The 23,446-nt window shown below is 35.8% G+C and overlaps 1 long non-coding RNA gene across 1 annotated transcript in view; it reads left to right on the top strand.

Annotated features, from left to right (window-relative positions):
- Positions 1-19,740: 19,740 nt before the first annotated feature.
- The window catches only part of LOC311606649, a 38,690-nt gene continuing 34,984 nt past the window's right edge, over positions 19,741-23,446 (top strand). Inside the window, exons 1-2 of the long non-coding RNA XR_014782387.1 lie at positions 19,741-19,867; positions 22,878-23,012. This is a non-coding gene — a long non-coding RNA (uncharacterized lncRNA). The remainder of the gene's footprint in view (positions 19,868-22,877; positions 23,013-23,446) is intronic.

The following is a 23,446-nucleotide window of genomic DNA, read 5'->3' as shown; positions in this document are numbered from 1 at the left end:
TTACAATAAAGTCTGAAATATCCTCCGTAAGCATGTGAGCCCTGGTAGGTACACCACACCTAACAGAAGGCCACACATATGAGCAGTGCAACCTGGACTTGAAGGATTTACAATGCTGGAAGATAATAAAAAGTGAGATGGGTAGTGAGGGGTGAATGTGGATCTAATAGGATTTAAGGGAAAGGGTTGATTGTGATAAAATGTTGCCCTATGAACTAATAAAAATTGTAAATAAAAAAATAGAAGTCAAGTGAGAGGGTTCTAAGTAGGTCACAGAGTTAAATGCATGTGTGACTTTAGCAAGCCCAAGCCTTATATCTGTACATACTAAGAACACTAAATTTCTGCTCACAGACAAGAAAGGAAAGATATTTCCCCAACTGTGTGACGCTCATGAGGTGGCAGGCTGGATTGGACCATTTTTCTAATGACTCGAGAGTCCTCAAGGCCAAAATGATTTTTCTTGTTTTGAAATGTTCCCTAGTGAACAAACTTTTTAAACATTATTGCTCTATTTTGGAGATTATAAGACAATTATGTCATTCCTATAAACCATTTCATGCACTATTTTCTCTCGCTCTCTTTGTTAGGATGTGGTCAGATGGTGCAGTGGTCAGACCCCCTGCCAGAGGTCTATGGGAAAGGAATAGGATGGAAGAGGGAAGGAGGGTGGGAACAGTAAGATACAAGGGAAGGGATACCAATTGGCATATAATATGAACAAATTATAGTGAATAAATAAATAAAAATCATTACCTCGTGTTTCATTAGATGATGTTATATATACATACATTCATGTGCATATTTTAGATATATTCTTTTTCGTCTAAATAGTGTCACATAAGCATGTTTTGTAACTGATCCTTAGGTATTGCATAAGCAATTGGTGTGCTCTTCTTGGGGCAGTTGAATTTTTAAAAGAACATTAAAAAAACAAACTACAAAGACATTAGCTCTTTTCTCTTTTAAAATTTCTTTGAAATATTCTTCCTTTTGTTAGCACACAGGTAGAAGTTTGTACTTAATTCAAGTAAATCATAAAGAAGAAACAGAAAAGTAAACTTCTAGCACTGTAGGTTATAACAATTTTCTTCATCTAGGATTGTGGACAAAGGAATCTCATGAAAGGATATTTTTGTTACAATTCACTGAAAATAAGCAGTGAATATTAACTGTGACTCCGTACTCCCTTTTCCTGCCCTCTGACTCAATATTGTTTTATTTTGCTTTTATGAAATTGGTTGTTACTTGATTTGTTACTGAGATAAAAAATATTACTTTGTCTTTGATTAGCCAATAGTAGAATGTGTCTGATTTTTATGTAGTAAGTATAACTTTGTCATCATAATTCTATATGTGTCTGTTCAGAATTTATGCAACAGAATTATAGTCACTAATTGTAACCTTATTTAAAAACAGTTATCTGGAGATACATTTCATTGTAGGACATGCCAACTTATGCCTGCCAAAGGTTTATTATCTTAATATTCTATTGCTTTGAAGAAAGGCTATGACTAAGGCAGCTCTTACAAAGGAAAGCATTTGCTTGAGACCTGCTTAAAGTTTCAGAAGCTTAGTCCATTATCATCATGGCAGAGAGCCTTATGGACATAAAGGCCGACATGGCTGTGGTAAAGTACCGCATTGCTTTATATCCTGACCAGAAGCAATAGGGATAGAAAGAGAGACTCTGAGCCTGGCAAAAGCTTTTGACAACTTAAAGCTCATTCCCAGCACCATACCTCCTCCAAAAGGGTCATACCTCCTATTCTTCACAAACAATATACCAACTGATCACTAAACGTTCAAATATATGAGCTTACTGGGGAATCATTCAAATCCAAAGTGCCACATTTGTCAATTACAATCTATAATAAAAAATAGCTGAGTAGTATTCCATATTGTAAATGTACCAAGAAGAGACTTGATACCCCATGAGCATATAAAGGAGGAGGAGGTCCCCCTCAGTCACAGTCATAGGGGAGGGGAGTAAGGGGAAAATGGGAGGGAGGGAGGAATGGGAAGATACAAGAGATGGGATAACAATTGAGATGTAATAAGAATAAATTAATAAAATAAAATTTAAAAAATAGCAACAACTACACATGCATACACACATGCACACACACATTGCACACACACATTGCACACACAAACACACTCACACACACATAAGGGGGAGAGAGAGAGAGAGAGAGAGAGAGAGAGAGAGAGAGAGAGAGAGAGAGAGAGAGAGAGAGAGAGAGAGAAACAAAAGCAAAACCACAGAACTTGGACTTCTTCACCTCCAGTTCACAAAGCACTTGGCAGCTCTAATGTGAGCACTAACTTAGTTACATGCTCAGAAGCTCTGCTGACTACAGCCTGTTGCTGATTTGGTAACAACTCCATGTATTTGTCTAAAAGACAAATCCAAAAAGTATTCATTATTGTCTGATATTTTACCACTATAGTACGTAAATTAATTATATTTTTTTTGAAAAACTATATATTTGTGAAAACCATGAAAATCTGTGATGAGTTTTATGAAAAGATAAATTTCTGCAGCTTTTTGAAAATAATGATGAGATCATTTAAATATATTCTCTGCTGTAATTAATGTATATATGGATTTTTCTGAAATATTGGTACTTCATATCAATAAAAAATGGATAATATAAAAAGTGAAGAGATTAGGAAATGTTGTAGAACAGAAAGGAAAGTTAGGTACTGCTGACTGAAATACAAAAATGGAAGAGTCATTGTTGGGGGAAAAACTCCAGAGATCGCTGAACTATTACTTATCATCATAATCCTGATTTTTGATGTAGCACTCACCCTGTTGTATGTACTTAGGAAATAAAACTAGCCATGGAAGAATGAGAAATATATTACAATGAGCAAATTAAACCAGGCATTAAAACAACTTAAGGCTGAGTTTTTCATTTTTATTATTTATTCTTCACGATGTAATATATGAAAATTTTGTCCAGCTCTTCCAGTCTGCAGTCCATCTCTGAAGGAAGAATGGGCAGAGAAAGGCCTGTTTACTTGGAATGTCACTTCCTGCAATGGACTGGGCTCTCCTGCATCAAAGCCAATAGAATACTCCACAGATATTTTCACAAGCCTATATGATATAGGAAATTCTTCAATTGAGTCTTCCTCTCAAAGGATACTATGATTTGTTAAATTGAATGTTAAAGCTAAGTAACACAGAGCATTTGGCAATAAAGGAAAAGATTATTAAAAGGTGAGAAAAAAAGCTTTTTCAGCCGGGCGTGGTGGCGCACGCCTTTAATCCCAGCACTCGGGAGGCAGAGGCGGGCGGATCGCTGTGAGTTCAAGGCCAGCCTGGTCTACAAAGTGAGTCTAGGACAGCCAAGGCTAACACAGAGAAACCCTGTCTCAAAAAAACCAAACAAACAAACAAACAAACAAAAAAGCTTTTTCAATACCAAATCAGACAACATTGTTTTTTAAGTTATTTTAAAATATTTTTTATTCATTTATTCATATTACATCTAAATTGTTATCCCATCCCTTGTATCTTCCCATTCCTCCCTCCCTCCCATTTCCCTTTACTCCCCTCCCCTATGGATCTGGACCCAGGGGTCTTGCTCAAACTATGGCACTAGCCAAGGACAATATGTGCAATAAACTTTGAACCCCTACCCAGAATAGCCAATGGACAGGACATTCTCCACAGTTGAGTGGAGAGTGGGGTCTGACTTTCACAAAAACTCTGGTGCCACATATTTGACCACGTCCCCTGGATGAGGAGACCTGGTGGCACTCAGAGGAAGAATAGCAGGCTACCAAGAAGACACTTAATAACCTATGAGCAGAAAACATTGCTTAGCCAATGATCTATGTTTATAACATAGGTAAGACATATTTACTTCATCAGAAAGGGTAAGCAAGGACAGAGAGAATGTCATGTGAGGCAGTGAGAAGGTGAAGTGGCATGAATAAATAGCTAATCATAAAAGTTTTTGTGTGCGTCTCTTCATGACATTTGATTTTTAAAAATAGGTTTTAAAGAATATTTTAATATTATTCTTTTAAAATTTCATTTATATGAACAGTGGATTATAATATTTCACCACACTCTCCTCAACCTCTCCAACCCTTTGGAATATTTTCTCTTTCCACCCTAATACTCTCTTAAAAAAAAGCACTTTAGATTATGTTATAATTACAACGATACTTTTCCCCCCTCACCTCCCTCTAAACCTTCCAAACCATATATCCTTCTTTCTTCCCTTCAAAGACATAGCCTCATTTTCTGTTAATAATTGTTACGTGCACACATATTTTCATAAATATAAGATCTTAAGTTGTATAATGTTAGTCATATACATGCTTTCAGGTTTGAACATTATGTATTGGATAACTAATCCCTAAGTTCTTAGAATTTTCAAGTGTACCTTCTGAAACTGAGAAACCAGAATATCACAGGAAACCTCATGAGCTTTAGCTCTAAATTTTCTTACATTATTCAACTAAAATTAAATCATTTGGTCTGATAATACCCCCTCAAAGTGCCAAAAAACCTTCTAATGAAAACTCTAACAATAGATTGAGAATTCTACTTTTGAGTTGTTGTTCAGTGTTGTGAAAATTGTACAGATTATGTCTATGATACTCAGAACCACATGGAGGTGAAAAGCAAGCAATGCACTTGCATTGCGGAACACAGAGGACTCTGAACTGAAACTGACCTGAATCCTTCTGTACGACTAGCCTTCATGGTACTAGAAATTGCCATGCAAGCTTCTGACAGAGCAAATCAACCAGTGGTCCTATGATAGCTCTGAACTACAGCAGTTACCAGCATGAAATGATAACCATAAGTATGTAGAAATGCTTTTATAAAGAAAACAAAACAAAAAAAACACAATGGGGGAGCTGACCTTAATTGATTTGTGTTGTCTCAGCAGATTTGTAGAACACGTAAGTCTGGTGAACAGGACCAAGCCCGCATTTGTAAAGGAGTCTTTGCTGCTTTGTGGAATTTGATTATTCCAGTTGATACACACTTCTTAACTTTCATACCTACCCAACTGTTTAGAAAAATTTGAGAGATGAGAATATTACTGAATGTACACATATTTATTGAGGAGCTAGTTTCTGAACAGCGTTTGACTTTATTTCTAAGATTTGACTTGCAATCTAATTTTTTTTTGTCAGTTATACTCTTATCTGTGTTGTTGGTGAATACAAACCATTTCAATGCCATGTAGCTCAAAACAACTGTTTTGTTCCTAAATGTGAACATCATGGGGTGAAAACTCTGTCTTTTCTACAGTCTGTTGCGGCAACTCACCTGATTACTGTAAGGTCGACAGCCCGACTCATGGGGCCAATAGGTTCATATTAATTATGACGTGTGACTTCAAATGCTGCTGAAAATATGGGGCTTTCACTCTGTTCATCATAATTTAACTCTTTATTCAAGTAAACTTTGAGTATTGTAGTTGTGTTCTCAAAGCCGTGGTCCCAAGGAAGAGTGAACTATCCTCTATCTTTAATGGTCTAGCATTGAAAATTATATAACCTTAGTCTCACCAAAAGTCAGCCTAGGATCAATGAGCATAATACACAGAAACCATTTCTTGATATTGGACCATGATCAAAATGACTGTACTCAATAAGTAATATTACTATGATTGTTTTGTTTAAAAATTTGAGAGGCCAAAACACTGCTAAAAGTTTTAAATAGAACAATAAAAACAAACCTACATTTAAAAATTACAGTGATATAGGGACATCTAATTTTTAAAAATATTTTCTAGCATATATTTAATTTCATTTGAGAAAATAGTCACTATAATTTATGTATAACTTATGAAAATTAATTTCCTCAATAATATAATGACATATGTTTTCTATATATGGAAAATACTAATATACTCCATTACACTGGTACTTATTTTTTAGAGTTACATGTATGCCATAGTTTATTTGTACATAATACCTAAATTGCTAAAAAAAAAAAAAATGACCTCTACAAAAGTGAATTTTATCTCGAACATGTTGGCTAGGAAATAGATATTTCAAAATTCTTAAAATTATGAATAATTTCAAATATTTAAAATCTATGATCTCCAGGAGGAAGGTTATGATTTGATACCTTGCCACTGTTTCCATCTTAAAACTGCATTCCATTGTGGTAAAACAAATTTTCCTTATCATCATCATCATTGGAGAGAATGAGGCAAATGTTTCTCTTCCTTGGTTCTTCGCTTTTACTTACTTCCTACTTATCTCATCATCTTCCCTACAATTTCATAAGCTGAGAAATGAAGCCCTCCCAGAAATAAAACACAGCTGCGCTGATTACATCCCCAAAGTCCAAAATAGACATTACCACATTTATTTACTGTAAAGATTCAGCAATGCCTCTAAGGAAGTGCGGAGTAGGGGAAGAGAAAGGAAACCATTGCTAAAATGTTGAAAAAATCAGAATTACAGAATTTCATTTGCAGAAATGATTAATACATCTATTAATTAAAAATGCTAATAATGTGTTTAGATTCTATATTAAGCTTAAAATAAGAAAAATGAATTGATTAATTTTACTGAGTAATTTTTATTAAACTAATAATTTATTGCTTAACATATTATGTTCAGATGACATGGTTGGGTTGACTTTTCAGATTACATTTTTAAAAAGTGTCATACAACTAAATTATTTAAAAACACAACAGAAAGTCACAAACTCTGGTGCCTCTTACTTGGCCATGTCCACTTGATGGGGAGGCCCGATGGCACTCGGAGGAAGGATAGCAGACTACCAAGAAGAAACTTGATACCCTAGCATCATATTCAAGGGGCGGAGGTCCCCATCAGTCACAGTCATAGGGAAGGGGAATGGGGTGAAAGTGGGAAGGAGGGAGGAATGGGAGGATGCACAGGATGGGATAGTAATTGAGACGTAATATGAATGATTTTCTTTTTCTTTTTTTTTAAATTTTTTTTATTAATTTATTCTTGCTACATCTCAATGGTTATCCCATCCCTTGTATCCTCCCATTCTTCCCTCCCTCCCATTTTCTCCTTATTCCCCTCCCCTATGACTGCTCCTGAGGGGGATTTCCTCCCCCTGTATATGCTCATAGGGTATTTAAAAAACACACAACAGAATTTTCCTACCAAAAGCAGATCAAGATGTTATTATCAGATTTTATTATAGCCAATAAACCATGTAAATTGTAAAATAAAATTGTTTTAAAAATAGAATCTTACCTGATAGGCTGAGGTCATATAGTGGGAGAGGAGGTCCCCTACTGTCAGAGGTCTAGGGGAGTCGAGTAGGATTAAAGGAAGGGAGGGTGGGAATGGGAAGATACAAGTGAGGGGTTAACAACTGGAATGTAATCTGAATAAATTATAATATAAAACTCCTCACTATGTAACAAAAAGATCTATTTCTTACTTTATATGTAATTTCACTTCCTAGTACTAATATACTTACAAGCTAAAAAATTAAATATGATAAATAAAAAATATAGGATATCATAAAGTATAAATACATTTATTCATTTGAAAAACACCTCTAGGTTATTAATTTGAAAAGACCTATATTACTAAGTTTTAACTTGTGATAGACTCAAATTTTTTTATAACATTTTGTTATAAATGTTATAAATGTAGTTATACATTTGTTTATACATACAAATGTTATAAATGTAGAAAAGTGTAGTCAGGCATGGTGTTGCATGCCTTTAATCCCAGGACTCTGGAAGGCAGAGGCAAGAACACTGCTGTAAATCTGAGACCAGCGAGGTCTACAAATGAATTCATGATAGCCAAGGCTACAGATAGAAACCTACCTAAACAAAACAAATCGAAACAAACAAACAAACAACAACCAAAACCAAAACCAAAAAACCAAATAAAAATATGAGTCTATTTGCATTTTTTTCTACATGCACACATCTAGTTATGTCAACACCATTTGTTGAAGACCCTACCTTTTTTTTTTCCATTCGATGGTTTTGGCTCTTTTGTAAAGCATCAAGTGTCCATAGGTGTGTAGGCTTATTTCTGGATCTTTAATTTGATTCCATTGATGAACCCACTCTATTTCTATGCCAGTATCATGCAACTTTTATTACTATTGCCCTGTAGTATAGCTTGAAGTGAAGGATTGTTTTAGCTGTACTGTTTTATTTTTCATATCAAGTTTAGAATCGTTCTCTCAAGTACTGTAAAAAATTGTGTTGGATGTTGAGGGCCATTTTTTTTTATTTAACAGAAATATTTTTCCTTTTTTTAAAAAAAAATAATTTTCAAATTGTTCATTTTACATGCTGATCATAGCCCCTCCTTCATCTCCTCCTGGTCCCACCCTCCCTCCCTCCCTCATTTCCTCTCCACCCCTCCTCCAGTGCTAAGACCTGGGGAGCCCTCCTCTCCTGTCATGTGACCTGAGCCTATCAAGTCTCATCTGGACGGCCTGCATCCTTTCTTCTGCGCAGGCCACCCTGCCATGGGGAAGTGGTCAGTGAGTGGGCACCAGAGTCCATTTCAGAGGCAGCCCTACATCGTACGTTATGGAACACACAATGAGACTGTGCTGCCTATCTGCTACATCTGATCAAGAGGTCTAGGTCCTCACCATGCATGGTCCTTGCTCGGTGGGTCAGGCTCTGTAGCACCACCACCACCCTGGCCTGGAATAGTTGGGTCCATTGGTCTCCTTATGGAGATCCTGTCACCGGCAGGTCCTTTTGTCCCCCAACTCTTCCATAAGATGCCCTGCATCCTGCCTGGAAGTTTAGCGGTGAGTCTCAGCGTGTACTTCCATCCCCGCTGGGGCTGGGTGGAGTCCTTGAGAGATTCTCTGCTTTAGGCTTCCATCCTGTTACTTCAAAGGATTCCTTTGTCTGCTCTATTTGCCCTCCTGAATGAGAATTAAGCATTCTCCCTAGGGTCCTCCTTGTTATTTAGCTTCCTTAGGTGTGTGTATTGTAGCATGGTTATCCTGTATTATGTGGCTAATACCTGCTTGTGAGTGAGTATATGTCATTCGTGTCTTCCTGGGTCTGGGTAACTCAATCGGGATGTTCTTTTCTAGTTCTATCCATTTGCCCGCAAATTTCAAGACTTCTCAGTTTTTAAATAGCTGAGTAGTATTCTATTGTGTAAATGTACCACACGTTCTTTATCTATTCTTTGGTTGAGGGACATCTGGGTTGTTTCCAGATTCTGGCTATTATGAATAAAACAGCTATGAACATAGTTGAGCAAGTGTCCTTGCTGCATGGTGGAAATTCTTTCTGGTTGTATCCAGGAGTGGTATACCTGGGTTTTAAGGTAGAACTATTGACAATTTTCTGAGAAAGCACCAGATTGATTTCTATATTAATCCTGCCTATCCATGAGCAAGGGAGATCCACCAACAGGCAACTAACTAGGGCCCAGAGTGGCTCGCTGAGACTAAAGCACCAACCAAGGACCATGCATGAACTTGACCTAGGCCCACTATTTAGATGTAGCCAATGGGCAGCTCAGGCTTCATGTGGCCCTCTCGTAATGGGAACAGGGTCTGTCTCTGACATGAACTTGGCTCTCTACTCTTTAATCACCTCACCCTGATGAGAAGGTGTTGCCCAGCCAGAGAGGACACGCTCTGTCCTCACGTGACTTGATGAGCTAGGGTGGATGGGGTAAGGGGGCTCCCTATTTCTAAGGAATAGGGGAAGGCGTGGTGGGAGAGGGTTGGAAGGTGGGACTGGGATGAGAAAAGAGATGGTGCTATGACCTGGATGTAAAGTGAATAAACAAATAAATAAAAAGGAATAAAAACAAAAAAGGAAACCCAAAGAGAAAAAAAAAAGAAGAAAAAAAGAAAAGGGAAAGAAAATAAAAATGCATTGATCTTTTTAAGTTTGTTTGATAAGTCTGAGCTTTTATAATGCCAGCTAAATACAGACTATTACTCAGAATAAGTGTAAAGAAAATTATACAGAAAACTACATACATAACTTTGATTAATATTTTATTGACATTAAGAACTATAGTATAAATGTGAACCAGTATCAGTTAATACTTACAAATACTCAGGTTCACATATGTTCCTATACAACATTTTTTTAAATTTTGTTTTAAATGTTATCAAAGTACATGATATTGTAATGATTTATATTAGTCAGATAATTTAAAAATGTTATAATATCTAAATATATTATCTAAATTGAGAAACTAATAATTAATGGGACACAACATTTTAAGGGGGGGGACAAATTAAAGAACTGTTAATTTACCTTTGTGTTTATCAAAGAAAATAATGTCACTCATTATGAATAAATTAAAACAATGAAAATAAGTTTTAGGGTTTCAATTTACAACTGAAGACAAAATCTTACAGTGTAGAAGATGTGCAAGGAAATGGTCAAGCTGGCCTCTACATGGAGGAAAGTTGTGAGATCAAAATAAGTTTAAGCTGAGGATATAGTTCACTGCATGAGCTTAAGGTCCTGTGTTAGAGTGATCAGCACACACACACACACACACACACACACACACACACACACACACACACACAGGCACATAAGTACACTGACACTCATTCAAATAAGGTTTAAGGATTTAAATAAAAATATATCTAAAACTTGAAATCTACATGTTATTTGTCGAAGAAAAATCAGAAGCCACATTCATGAACTGCTTTTAAAGGTAATCAGAGTCATTTCCAAGATGGTTGAGTTGGGTCTGTGAATCTACAAGGGACAGTTTGATACGTTAGTGGTGAAGGTCATCATGGGTAATTCTACTGCTTCCACCTTTGTCTTTCTGTTTTCATGGCATCTTTTGCTCTCTTTCCAGTCTATCTGCTCATCTACTCCCAGTATTCTCAGATCTCAAGCCATGATCTGAGATTAACCCACCACCTTATCAAACTATAGTACTGTAAATTACGAAAACTCCAGTATGATAAGCTTAGTTTTTAATGAATTTTCTCAATGAAATGCAATCTCTTTCATACTAATTAATTTTGCATACAGAGAGGCATGCGCTTGCTATGGTATGCTTCTGGAAAACAGAGAACAGCTTGAGTGAGGCAGTGCTCTCCATTTGGTGGGTCCCAATCACTGAACTCAGACTGTCAGATTGACTGGCTGGACAGCAACTTTCTTAACATGCTGAGTCATTTCACTAACTATAAAATATAATCTTAATGAGCATTACAATTTGTATGATGTATTTATGGCTGCAAACAAAACCTATCATGGATCACATAGGTGGTAATCATTTATTAGATGAATTAATAAATGTGCTCATAGAAAGTACTATGACTACCTCTAAAATATATTAAACCTGCATGACTGTAAGATTTACATAGACATTTTTCTATCTCTAGTTATTGATGGACCATTTTTTGTGCTGTATTTTAGTTTATTTTCATTCAGAAGTCTATGTAACTTCTTTAATCATTGACTCCCACTTCGTTACTTAATGCCTGAATCTGAGCAATAAAATCAGGAAGAGTATACAGGAAGATGCAAGTAAATCAGCATGAGTAAGGGAAATTTTCAAGTCTGTCAACTCTAATGCTGAAGTGAGAAGTGACTATTAAGCCGAATGATAACTGTATTTCATTGTGTGGAGATGTTTTAAATTATCATTTTGAGTTTTTATTTATGTCTATATCTAAAATCATACCTTTCAGATGCTTACTCTCATAGTTATAAGTTACATATTTTTCAAATTCACAATTAGAAGAAATAATGTGGCTAAATAGTATTTTAGTCCAATCAGATAGCTATAAAAATTAACCTATGGAGGGAAAGATGCCATAAAGAAAGAGGTAGAAAGCCCAAAATGTTGGGGGCAAAGTCCAAAGTGTTATTTGAACATATAATTAGCAAAGTGAATGAGAGAAGAAAAGAGAAAGTTACCCTTTTACAAAGAATCAAGAAAAGGAGGCAGACTTAGAAGCTACATGGCTTTGAATTAATTTCTTGGGCCCAAGAAGTAGAGACAGGGCCAGATTCTCAGGTGGAAAGGAGAGTATCTCGATTAAAGATTTGTTTCTTTTAATGTGCATAATATATACTTCACAGAAAAAATAACATTAAATAAAACAGCAAATAGAAAATTTCACATAAGTAAAATCTTAGAATAAACAAAAGGATGCAGTAAAGGTGAATTTAGAGAGGGGACATCTCTGCACATCTGGGGCCTGCTGTTAGGACTGGAGGAACAAATGGAGAAAATATTCAAGTAGTGGCCATAGCCATGCTATTTTTGTGATCTTCTATTGGCTGGAGGTACGGAGAGATTTGTTACTTCATTAGTGTGTGAAGTATTTCAGTGTCTGCTCCAGTGTGTGTAGGTGGACAGAAATTCAGACTGATATGTATCCTGCAGTAGATCTCAGTTGACTAATTAATGAGAGCAAATCTGAATGAACAAATGGTAAAAGTTAATTTGTGGAGCTGTTGAGATTCTGGAAGGTGTTTTATGTAAAACGATTATAGAACTTGTCCTCCAGTATGAGTAAAACTTCTTGGTGGTGATTTGTAATGCAAAGTAACAATGCAATTGCAATTCTACAATACCAGGTGACACTAGAATATTCTATTTATTATATAATAATACAGAAAATATTTTCAGACTTTAAATAAGCATGCCAATCTCCTATTAGTGCCAATGTTGTAGCTCTATGCTTTACTGAATAAAAAAACTTCAGTCTTATCTGAGTGAGGGAGATGCCTTTCCTGCCTTCCTTCCCTCTTTCCTTCCTTTCTTCATTTCTCTCCCTATATTTGTCTCTCAGTCTCTGTCTCTTTCTCTCTCTCTCTCTCTCTCTCTCTCTCTCTCTCTCTCTCTCTCTCTCTCGCATGTTTGTGTGTGTGTGTGTCTTTGTTTTATATGGGTATATTGGCCTTCTGTGTATGCATGTATGTGTATTTACATTAGAGAAGGGTGTTTCACCTATGAATGTGTGTCTAAGCCGACCCAAAAATGACTTCAAGTGTCTTTCTCCTTTTGCTTGGATGAACCAATAGCAAACTAATCTAGTGTAGAAGACCAGCTTTTTCCATGGATTCCTTGCTTTGTCTCCTGAGACTTGGGCTGCATTTCGCTTTCCCATTTGACTGGCTTTGCTGGAATTTGGGGTATCTGATTCAGCTCTTAACTTTTGGTCTGAAAAGTTTATTCGCCAAGCCTTCTCCCCATCTCTATTTTAAAATATATTATTTATAATGATTCAGATACAATTATTTGGATTAACATGCAATAAATTTGAACTCCTAAATTTCAAAAAAAAGTTTAAGAGTAAGACTTTTGTGTTAAGTATAGTACTGATGGTGTTGTTAGTGTTGCAACTTTTCTGAGAGAAATCTATGTTTGAAGTGAATACACTTGCTTATCCTTCCTTATTTTCTTTGGGAAAACAGTTGGTTTCAGAAAAATATGACCAGTATTTTAGATTGCTTTAGAGTGCACACAGGCATCTTCATTTTGTATATTGTTTGGCATTAGTCATCTTGAATTCTGCCTGTGTAGTCCACTTTTAAAGAAAACTCAAATTCAGCTGATATGCTTGCAGGTGCTTTTCTTTGTCCTTCAGAGACTAGGTTAAACACAGCTGGTTAACTCTGTCTACAGTTTGAAAGTCTTAGCATTTATTCTCATGTTCTTTCTGTCCTTAATTAAGGAAATGGCTTTTTCCCCAAAATGTCTTCTTGAAAGTTTAAGTGGTACTATGTTGAGATGCAGAAATCTGTCACTTCTCTTTATTTTTTCTTGTAAAAAGCCTCTAATTTAGTGTGATCACTTTTTAGAGATGTTCCAATTCTTTCATTTTTCTAGCAGCAGATGACTTGTTAGTTGTTTTGAATAAAAAACACTTGAGTTTCAAATATGAATTTTGGAAAATTAGTCCAGTTATCAAGTCTTTTCAAATTCCAGTGCACTTTGTTTTCTTCTTCTGTTCCACAGTAAGCATATAAGACATCTATGCTTTAACTAATGCACGTGACTACATCACAACTTGGCTTCCATTTTTTGTCGCTATTCCCAATATTTAGTGCTGTAAGTAATAATAACACAACTGAATAATACTATATTATATCAATAATGAATAGGAAACCCGAGACAAGAATAACAGTTTCCTTTAGAATCACCTTGCCTCTCCTCTGCTCTGTGGCAGTTCATTGACTAGAACATTAATCACTCCCCTCCCTCTTCCTGTCCTCCTCTGCAGTGGTGAGGATAATAAAGACTCATCAAGTGAGGGGCAGTCATTTGAATCCACATTGTGAAATATAAAGGCCAAAGTATTCTGGGTAATAAAATGTGATTATCGAGTTCTTGTGGAAAGAATAGCACCTAGGTGGAAGTATATTATATTATTTTTAGGATAGAGACACTGTCACTGACAAAAGAGACATCAGGATACATACACCTGGGGAAATCACTCTCTACTTTAATGGACTATTCTTCTAAACTCAATTTTCTGCAATAATGACTACCTGGACCCTTATTCTAAGATATAGTTCTGTTCATGATGGTATCCTTGAAGCATCAGATTGAATACACTTAACTTGATTCACCTAAAAACTTTCCATTGCAGAGCCTCACTTTTGAAAGCAAAGGAGTTTCAGCAAATGAATAATAATTTATACCTTTAATAGTTTATATTCTCAAAATATCTTGCATATTAAAATCATTTATATGCCTATTGCTGAAGGTAGAAGGTAACTCCTCTCTTTTATTAACATGTAGGACTTATTGATTCAAATATTTGAAATCAATACCTACTACTCCATGAAGATTTGAGGTAATGATTTTAAAGATGTTATGAGCTCTTATCCAGGGAATCTGATGTGCTGTGAGCCATCACATGATGCTGATTATATTGTTTTAAATGCCCCTTTCCCTCTTAGGACATAATATTTCTACCCTTGACTTTTAAGTGACACATAGTCAAGAGGACACAGTTGTGCTTGCCATCTGCCATACAGATAAGTGTACCCTGTAACAGAGTTGGTCCCAAAGGATATTTGTGTATAAATGACTTCTTTATTATTTCAACGACCTTCTTTTTTATACGACAATTCTAGATGCTTTATTTCCTTTCTTGTCTCTTACTTCTTGTTAAAGAAAAGGTACATTCTATCATGATTTGTTATTGAGGAACAGCTCTAGATGCACAAATATTTCTGAAGCCAACTACTGTATTGGAATGGAAGTGTCTGATTTCTGTGATCCTCATACTCATATTAACTATATATGAGTTTTATTGTGTCTTTGCCTGCTTCAGTCACTATCACTGTGGTTCAACACACACACAACGAGTGCAGGCCTTGTTTGTACTTCAAATGTTATATCTTATTTAATCTTCAGACAAATCTATAAAGTAGGAACTAAAATATTTTCTATTCTAAACATTATGAAATTGAAGAATGAGAGATTAATACTTTCAGGATGACCAATATAGAGACCATAAGTTTGGAAACCATTTTCTGTATGTAGAAGCATAAAACACTGCCTTTTTTTATACATAGCTAATTGTTTCTTGGATGACCAAATGACCTCCTCAAAACTCCAACTGTCCCTACTCTTTTTCAAACTAAGCCTGTCCCTCCTCAGTGTGACACCATATATTAAGCCACAGTTTTCCCCATACTCACAATAAAATCTGACTACCTGAAAAATAAGACGGAATAATCACTTTGCAATGCCAGTAGATTCGGATGATGTGGGATGATTTCTTTTCTTCATTCTCTCACTCTCTCTCCTCTTTCCCTATAGAAGACTGGATGATTACTGAGAATAGAACATAATTCAATTAAGGCCGACTTCATATGCAACTCTATGAAGACTATGTTCTCCTCATTACATATTAAACTAACGGATATTCATTAAAATATCTCAAACTTACTGTATGCACTTTATTGGGAAAGCAACCATACATAGTTAAAATTCGATTTACAATAAATGTTTATTTATTGGTAGTTAATCTCACTTTACCCCATTAATCTATCAGTTTTACTGAATAAGTTGATATAGTACATACCTTTTAGTAAGTAACAAAATATATAAATTCTACCTTAAATTATTTGATCTGGAAGAAAATAATCTTTTATAATGAAGAAACAGAAAAGAAAACCAGTATCAGCTTATAATAAATATCCCCTAACTTCAAAGGGACTCTCATATAAGTACTTCAAAGAAGTCCTTCAAAGATGAACTCTATTGTCCTATTTTAAAACATCTGTTAATTTATTTAGTATGTGTGTACACACACATGCCAGTGTGCTTGAGGGAATCTGTTATCTATCTTTCTTCTATTTGAGTCCCTAGGATCAAGTTCTACACACTGTGCCACATCCCTGGAGAAATTTCTTAATTTAGAAGTGAATCTAAACTCTTAAAAGGGAAAAAGTTGGTCAGTAGTAGTGGTTGATTGATTATAATTTTTCTATTGAGAGAAGATAATTTATATTTTTGAACAAAATACATTCTGAACTCTCAATTATTCTTTCTAAGAAGAGCCAGATTAAGCCATCTCCCTGGGAACATTAACCTAAGCATAACTGGGTTCTCTCATTCACTGTCCAAAACCATCTCCCTCTCCCCCTCCCTCTCCCTCTCTCTCTCTCTCTCTCTCTCTCTCTCTCTCTCTCTCTCACACACACACACACACACACACACACACACACACACACACGCAGACAGACATACACATTCCACAGTTAGTAGTTTGGGAATTTACATTTTTAATTGGTTTCCAAATGCAAATAAAATAAAGAATGTTTTTCATTTAGTCCTTAAAATCCTAATATTGGCTTCTGGAATCCCACATTCAAGCTATTGGAAAATATTCTTCTATATTCAGGAAGTAGAAAAGCAAGCATCAGCAATGGCTAAATCAGGCAATTGCAATTAGCCAGTTTATCAGTGATGCAAGAGCTAAGCACTGTTATTAGATACAAAATTTTGAACAACCAAAATAAATACGGATAGATAAGAGTAGATTGTTTTTAGTATCCTAGAATATGTAGTCACAGATGTTATCTCACTCTTCTACCAAATGGTCCTGAAGGCATTGAACCAGTTATTGATTTTGCCATCCAGTGCTAGAAAACAGTATTTTAATTAAGGGAAATTTTATCTTCAAAGTTTTCCTGTCTTTAGAATAATTTTCACCAAAGAGAGTATTGTAACAATAACAAACTTTTTTGTTAGTGTTCAGAAATCACTGTATATTTGCCTATTAATATATTGAAAGTCAATTTTAATACATTTTATCACTTATAAAATAACAATGATTTTTTTATCTTAGAAAATGTTACGAAATTATTAGAGTAGTCTTGCATAAATAATTACAGACTTCGGTAATTTTATCTCAAGTATAGCACGCGATCATAGTATGATAAATTTGCTATTAAGTAGATAGATATATCACAAATAAAGTTGAATGTTGTGTATGCGTGTATGTGTGTGTGTGTGTGCGTGTGTGTGTGAATACTTGTATGTGCTGTTTGTATTCGTCTTCATCTGTGTATGGGCATATATTCTTGGTTATGGGTGCGTATTTATGTGTGTTTATGAGCATGTGGATGGGATAATTGGATTGTTTCCCACTAGTAAGACAGGGTCTCTCCAAGAACCAGATGCTTACCAATAAGATTAGTCTATCTAGCATGCTTGCCCAGAAGATACCTTCTCTGTTCTTTCTAAATACTGAGATTGTAGAAATACATGTGGAATGCCCAATTTCTTTACAAGGCTCTAGGAATCCAAACTTTGGTTGTCAGAGTTTCATGACAAGAGCTTTATGCACTGAGCCACTCTTTGCAAAGAATAACAGAGATATACAAAGTCCTAGTTTCCTGTATCATATTAGCAATATAGATTTCCTGTAATAACCATTGTTTATCTGAGTAATTAAAAGAAATACACTCTTCTTATTAAAAATCCAAAATTATTTAAGTGAAGCCAACAGATATTTATATATTTGAATGTGACAATCTAGATGTTTATGATTAAATCTATATGTTCTGAGAGTTCATTCACATCTTCTGATGAAATGCTTAAACATATTGTTATTGTTCATAATTCTGCAGTAATTTGGCTATATTTTCAAGTGGCTATATTTTCAAGTGGCTATATTTTCAATCTTCTGAGAAGCTTCCAAGGAAAAGTAAGAAAGAACTAAACGAACACTGTGAAGCAACAGTATCTTCTTGATAGAAAAGAAGATGATAACCATCATAAAAACATGATTTTTTAAAAAATTAGCAAAAAGTATTGCTGCTAAACAGAAGGCTTTGTGGTTAACAGAGCTTGGGCCCCTGCAGAGGTCTGAAATTTGATTCTCACTGCCCATATCAAGTGGCTCACAAACATATGTGACTCTAGCTCCAAAAAAAAAAAAAATACTTTTTTCAAGACAGGGTATCCATGTGTAGCCTTGGCGGTCTTGGACTCACTTTGTAGAGCAGACTGGCCTCAAACTCAGTGATCCACCTACCTCTGCCTCCCTGACTATAGGGATTACAGGTGTGCACCACCATGCCCAGCCTTAGCTCGAAAATATTTGTCACCTTCTTCTGGCTTCCCAAGGTTCCCACATATATGTGAGCATGCACACAAATAAAATAAAACTTTATAAAAATATACAAAGTAATCAGTTTAATGATAACATTTTCATACTTTCTTTTCTTTGACCTCTTTTTCTTATTTAATTCCCTTTCAAACTACTCACCTTATCTTTTAACCCTTACATACTCTGGAATACTGTTTCTGCTTTCATGGCTTATATATCTACCGCCTGCCTCCCTACATCCTTGAAATTTATTTTTCTCTCTTGTATAGTCACTTTTCCACTTTCATTTCTTAGTATGTCCACACTCATAGATGCAAATATACATATACCTACACATATAACTTAAACACATGAGAGAAAATATATAATTTTCTGAATCTTTTTATATCAATTAATAATTTCAGACCATTTCTTTTATTATTTTGCTACCAAAGGACTTCCAAGGTAAAATTTCTCAAATCAACATTTGGAGAGTTGAATGGGTGCAATATATTTACAAATAAAATCAGAATTGTTAAGTATACATAGATTATTCTGCATCTTCTTGAAGTTAGTGACTTGAGTGGGGTTTGTGTTTGAAGAGACAGCATAACTCTTCCCAGTCAGAGCTGAAATCCACTGTGCACAACAGGGTTCCGGATAGTTTACGCCTTAAGTATTATATACTTAGTAACAATTTACTGCCTATCACTTGCATCCTTCACCTCCTCATCCATAATAATCTACTATCTTTTCAATAAAGCCTTTCCCAATTATTTGGGAATTTAATACAATGTATTCACACTCATTACTTTTTTCCCACTCCTCCTTCACCTCTCTACACACCCCAATTCACGCTCTCCTCCCCTTTCTCTCTGGATCCCTGGATCCATCCCTCCTTTCCTCTCCCTAGACCATCTGGTCCAGTGTCTGTTAGCCAAATACTCCCGAGTGTGAGTTCTCCCCTGGTGTGTGATCAATATACCAGATACCATTCCGTTAAAGAACACTGGCTTTCCCTTTCCCAACACCAACACACCACCAGTAGTTCCTCATCTAGGGGGCAGGATTTTGTGGCTTCTTTTATGCTTCCGTGTGGGGATTTCTGTCTGGCTCGAGCTTGAGAATGCCTTGTGTATGCTGTCACAGTCTGTGAGCTCATAGTGGTATCTGCTTTGTTGTTTCTAGAAAATGTTTGATGTCATCCACCACCTTTGTGGCTTAAAATATTTCCATCTCCTTTTCTTTCAAGATCCCTGAGCCTTCAGAGGATGGAGTGTGATATAGACCCTCAATTCAGGCCTGAGAATTCCACAATCTCTTCTCTTCTACATGGTAAGCAGTTTTGGGTTCAATGTTAGTTACCCTCGTTTTCAAAGAGAAGCTTCTCCAGTGAAAGCCAAACAGTGACATATGAATGTATCAACACATCTTAAGAGTTTTTGTCATGTTCCTTTATCAGAATGATAACATGGCTCAATAACGACCTCACCTTGTGTTCTTGGCCTTACTGAGAGTGTCAGGTATAGACAGGTTCCATAAGTTGGAGTGGGTCTTAAATCAAAAGTGTTTGTTTACTTTCAAAACATTGATGCAACTGTTGTGTCTGCTAGGAGGGTCATTATTCTAGCTTCCTGGATTCAACTGCTGGGTGAAATTCGTAACTATTATTCTCTTTGTTAGCATTATGGCAGCATTATGAATTGTATATGAAGATTCTAGTTGAGAGCCCAGTCGATTTCTCACTGTTCTTTGGTATAAATATGTGGTGTCTTCAGCCCTAGGAAGTTATTGTTATGTTGTGGAGGGTAACCATAGTATGGAAGATCTATGGAACACCACTGTCGACCAAGATAAAACAGCATTTTATGAGGAATTATTCATGTTTAACTTATCTTCTGTCCTAAATAAAAATAAGTAAAATAAAATAAAATAAGTTTGCCATGTTAGTTACCTCCTGTCCTTAAAGAAAACATGCAAAAAATATGGGGACTACTTTGCTATTAATATACTACGAAAACTCTGAGTATTGTGGGTTGAATGAGACACCCTGCCTCATAGTCTCAAGCATTAAAATACTATGTCTCCACTGATGAGAGTGTTTGGGTTGCTTATGGTGTGCTTTGAGATTTCGCCGTCTTACATCATCCCCAGTTTGCTCTCTCTGCTTCCTCCTTGTGGGTTAAGATGCACCTCTCATCTGTGCTCCAGGTTTCATGCTTGTCTCATGACATAATTTCCCACCAGGATTGTGATAGATTAGGAGGACAAATAAATTGTTGTTTCTATTTTTCCCTGATTATGTTGTCCTATAACATCAATAGAAAAAGTAAACAATACAGAAATTGGCACAAGGAGTTGGCCATTGCTATGACAAAACTGATGATACTGAGTTATTTTGTTAGGAATGTGGAAGACTTCTGAGCTTTGGATTGAAAATGTGGTCGCATGCTGTAAGCAGAGCTTAATGGCTATCTTAGCATTAGAAGCCAGCTTTTAGATTGTGACAGAGAAGCTATGCCCATAAGACAATAAACAATAATAGGTCCATGGATGGATACACCAACAGACATGCTAACACAGAAGATGGGAGTCCCATGGTACCTTATCTCTAGAAAAAGAAATAAAGGTAACTAATTATACCTTAGAGAAAAGGAATATTCTTAACCAAATATGAGCTCCATAACTCATTACCCAATACCAAGTGGTAATCCTGGAAATCAAATACATATAATCAGAATCAAAATGCTTCAGCATATTCTATTTATAATCTATGTTTTTATATAAGTTTATGTACTAACAATAATGCAAAGAGAGAAAAAGTGAATTTGAGAGGAAGGAAGGGAAGAGCATTGAAAAGGTTTAGGTGAAATACATGGGAGGGGATGGAGAAAGAAAAAGGAAGAGAGAAAATGAAGAAATTATATTTTAATTGAAATTAATTAATTAATTAATGTGTAGAATTTATTTATACCCTGAATACAGCAGAGAAATGTCAGAACACAGTTCAATGGCATTAGATTTATAGGATATAAGATTATCTATAAATATTATAAAATGTTTACTTATGGAAATTTCCAGCTCATACAATATTGACATATTTTGCAAAATCAATAAAAAGGATAAAGTACATTATTCACTTTGTCTGTAGGCATTTTCCCAGGTGTTATAGGGTGAGTTTTTTGAGAGCAACAGGCACATTATATAGACTCAAAACTTTTAAAAATAAAAATTTTAAATAATTCCCTATATATCTGGTATGTATGGAACACTTCAACCACTAATTGAGTTCTTACCATTTTCTCACTTTAATTTCTCAACAATAACTTCCAACTTAAGAAGAAAAAGAGTACTGGTCAAAACTATCTAGGCTTCAGGATATCTGACCAAACTTTTCCCCGCTGAGACAAAGGTTTATCATGAAATCTGTGTGTCCTATGGTGACCTACTTTATTCTTCCTCTGAAACTCCTCTGGTAGATTCTCCAAGCTTCAGAGAAGCCACAAACCGCAGGCTACTCTTGATTATTGCTGACTATCTGTAAACAATTTGCTTACATCTTGAAACTTCTTCCATGAATGTTATTTCTCACTAAACTTGACTAAGAAGTTGAAAGTGTAGCCTTAGGTGATGTCAGTTGTAGTGATAACGAAAACAAAAAGAATGTGTTTGCCATTAAGCAAAGTAACTTTATCCTTTACAAAGTTAGAAATTATAACGAATATGATTAGACTAAATAATATAGACATAATTACATATATTTTATAGAATTAATTCATATTTGATGGATGCATAATTTTTTCCATTTCTCAGATTTTCAGTTCATATATACTTAAAAAGTATATTGAATCCTCCCTCTGGTAATTCTTAATCCTTTTAATAGTTTTTTAAAAATAATTTTACTGAAAATATATTCGTCCGTCATACATCTTTCCCACAGTTTATTCTCCTTTCACTCCTCTGAATTAAACCCCACAACCCTTCTCCCCAGACCAATGATCAGAAAAGAGCGAGCCTCAAGACTAATAGGATAAAACAAGATACAATAAGGCAAGGTAAAAGCACTTAAGTCAAGGTTGGACAAGGCAACCGCATAGGAGGAAAATAGTTCGAAGAGCAGGCAAAGGGTAAGAGACATGTCTGCTTCCTCTGTTAGGAGTTCTACAAAAACATTGAACATAACATATACACAGAAAACTTGGTTCAGACACATGAAGGCCCCATGCATGCTGCTTCAATCTCTTTGATCCCAGGTGAGCCCTGTTTAGCAGATTCTGTGGAGAGGTTGAATTGGTGTCGTCCATCCTCTCTTACTCCTACAAGCTTTCTGTCCTCCTTTCTCCAGATACTGAGTTCCAGGAAGCGGGACCCAATGAAGACCTCCACATACCACATAAATAGTCTGGCTTGGGCATCACACCAGCTCCCATTTGTGGCTGGAGAAAACCTCTCTGATGACAAACTGAAAACGGGCTGATTTGTAAGTATAGCAGAACATCATTAGGAATCATTTCATGGTTTTTTTGTTTTTTGGTTTTTTTTTCTGGCCTTTCCAGTTGTGTTTGGTTTTACTCGAGGTCTCTGGGCTATCCAACCTATCATGCCTGCCCATCAGGAAGTCTAGGGCATGGGCTTATTCTCCTAGCATAGGCCCCAAGGTAAATCAGACATTGGCAGGCCACTCCTACAAGTTCTGTCTCACCACTGCTCCAGCACATCTTGCTGGCAGGACAGATTGTAGGCTATCACTGGGAAGCCTTGCTTGGCTCAAAACATCTCCAGTGCAGATCCCTTCCATGTCCTTCATTACTAGGAGCCTTAATAGGGTCACCCTCATAGAGTCCAGGAATTTTGCACTGGAAATAGGTTATCGCACCACCCGTAAATGTCCCCAATTCCATCTGTTTCCCCCAA

The sequence above is a fragment of the Acomys minous genome, assembly GCF_964271855.1.
Source record: "Acomys minous genome assembly, chromosome: 10".
Classification (NCBI taxonomy): Eukaryota; Metazoa; Chordata; class Mammalia; order Rodentia; family Muridae; genus Acomys; species Acomys minous.
This window is presented reverse-complemented; position numbering and strand designations above follow the sequence as displayed.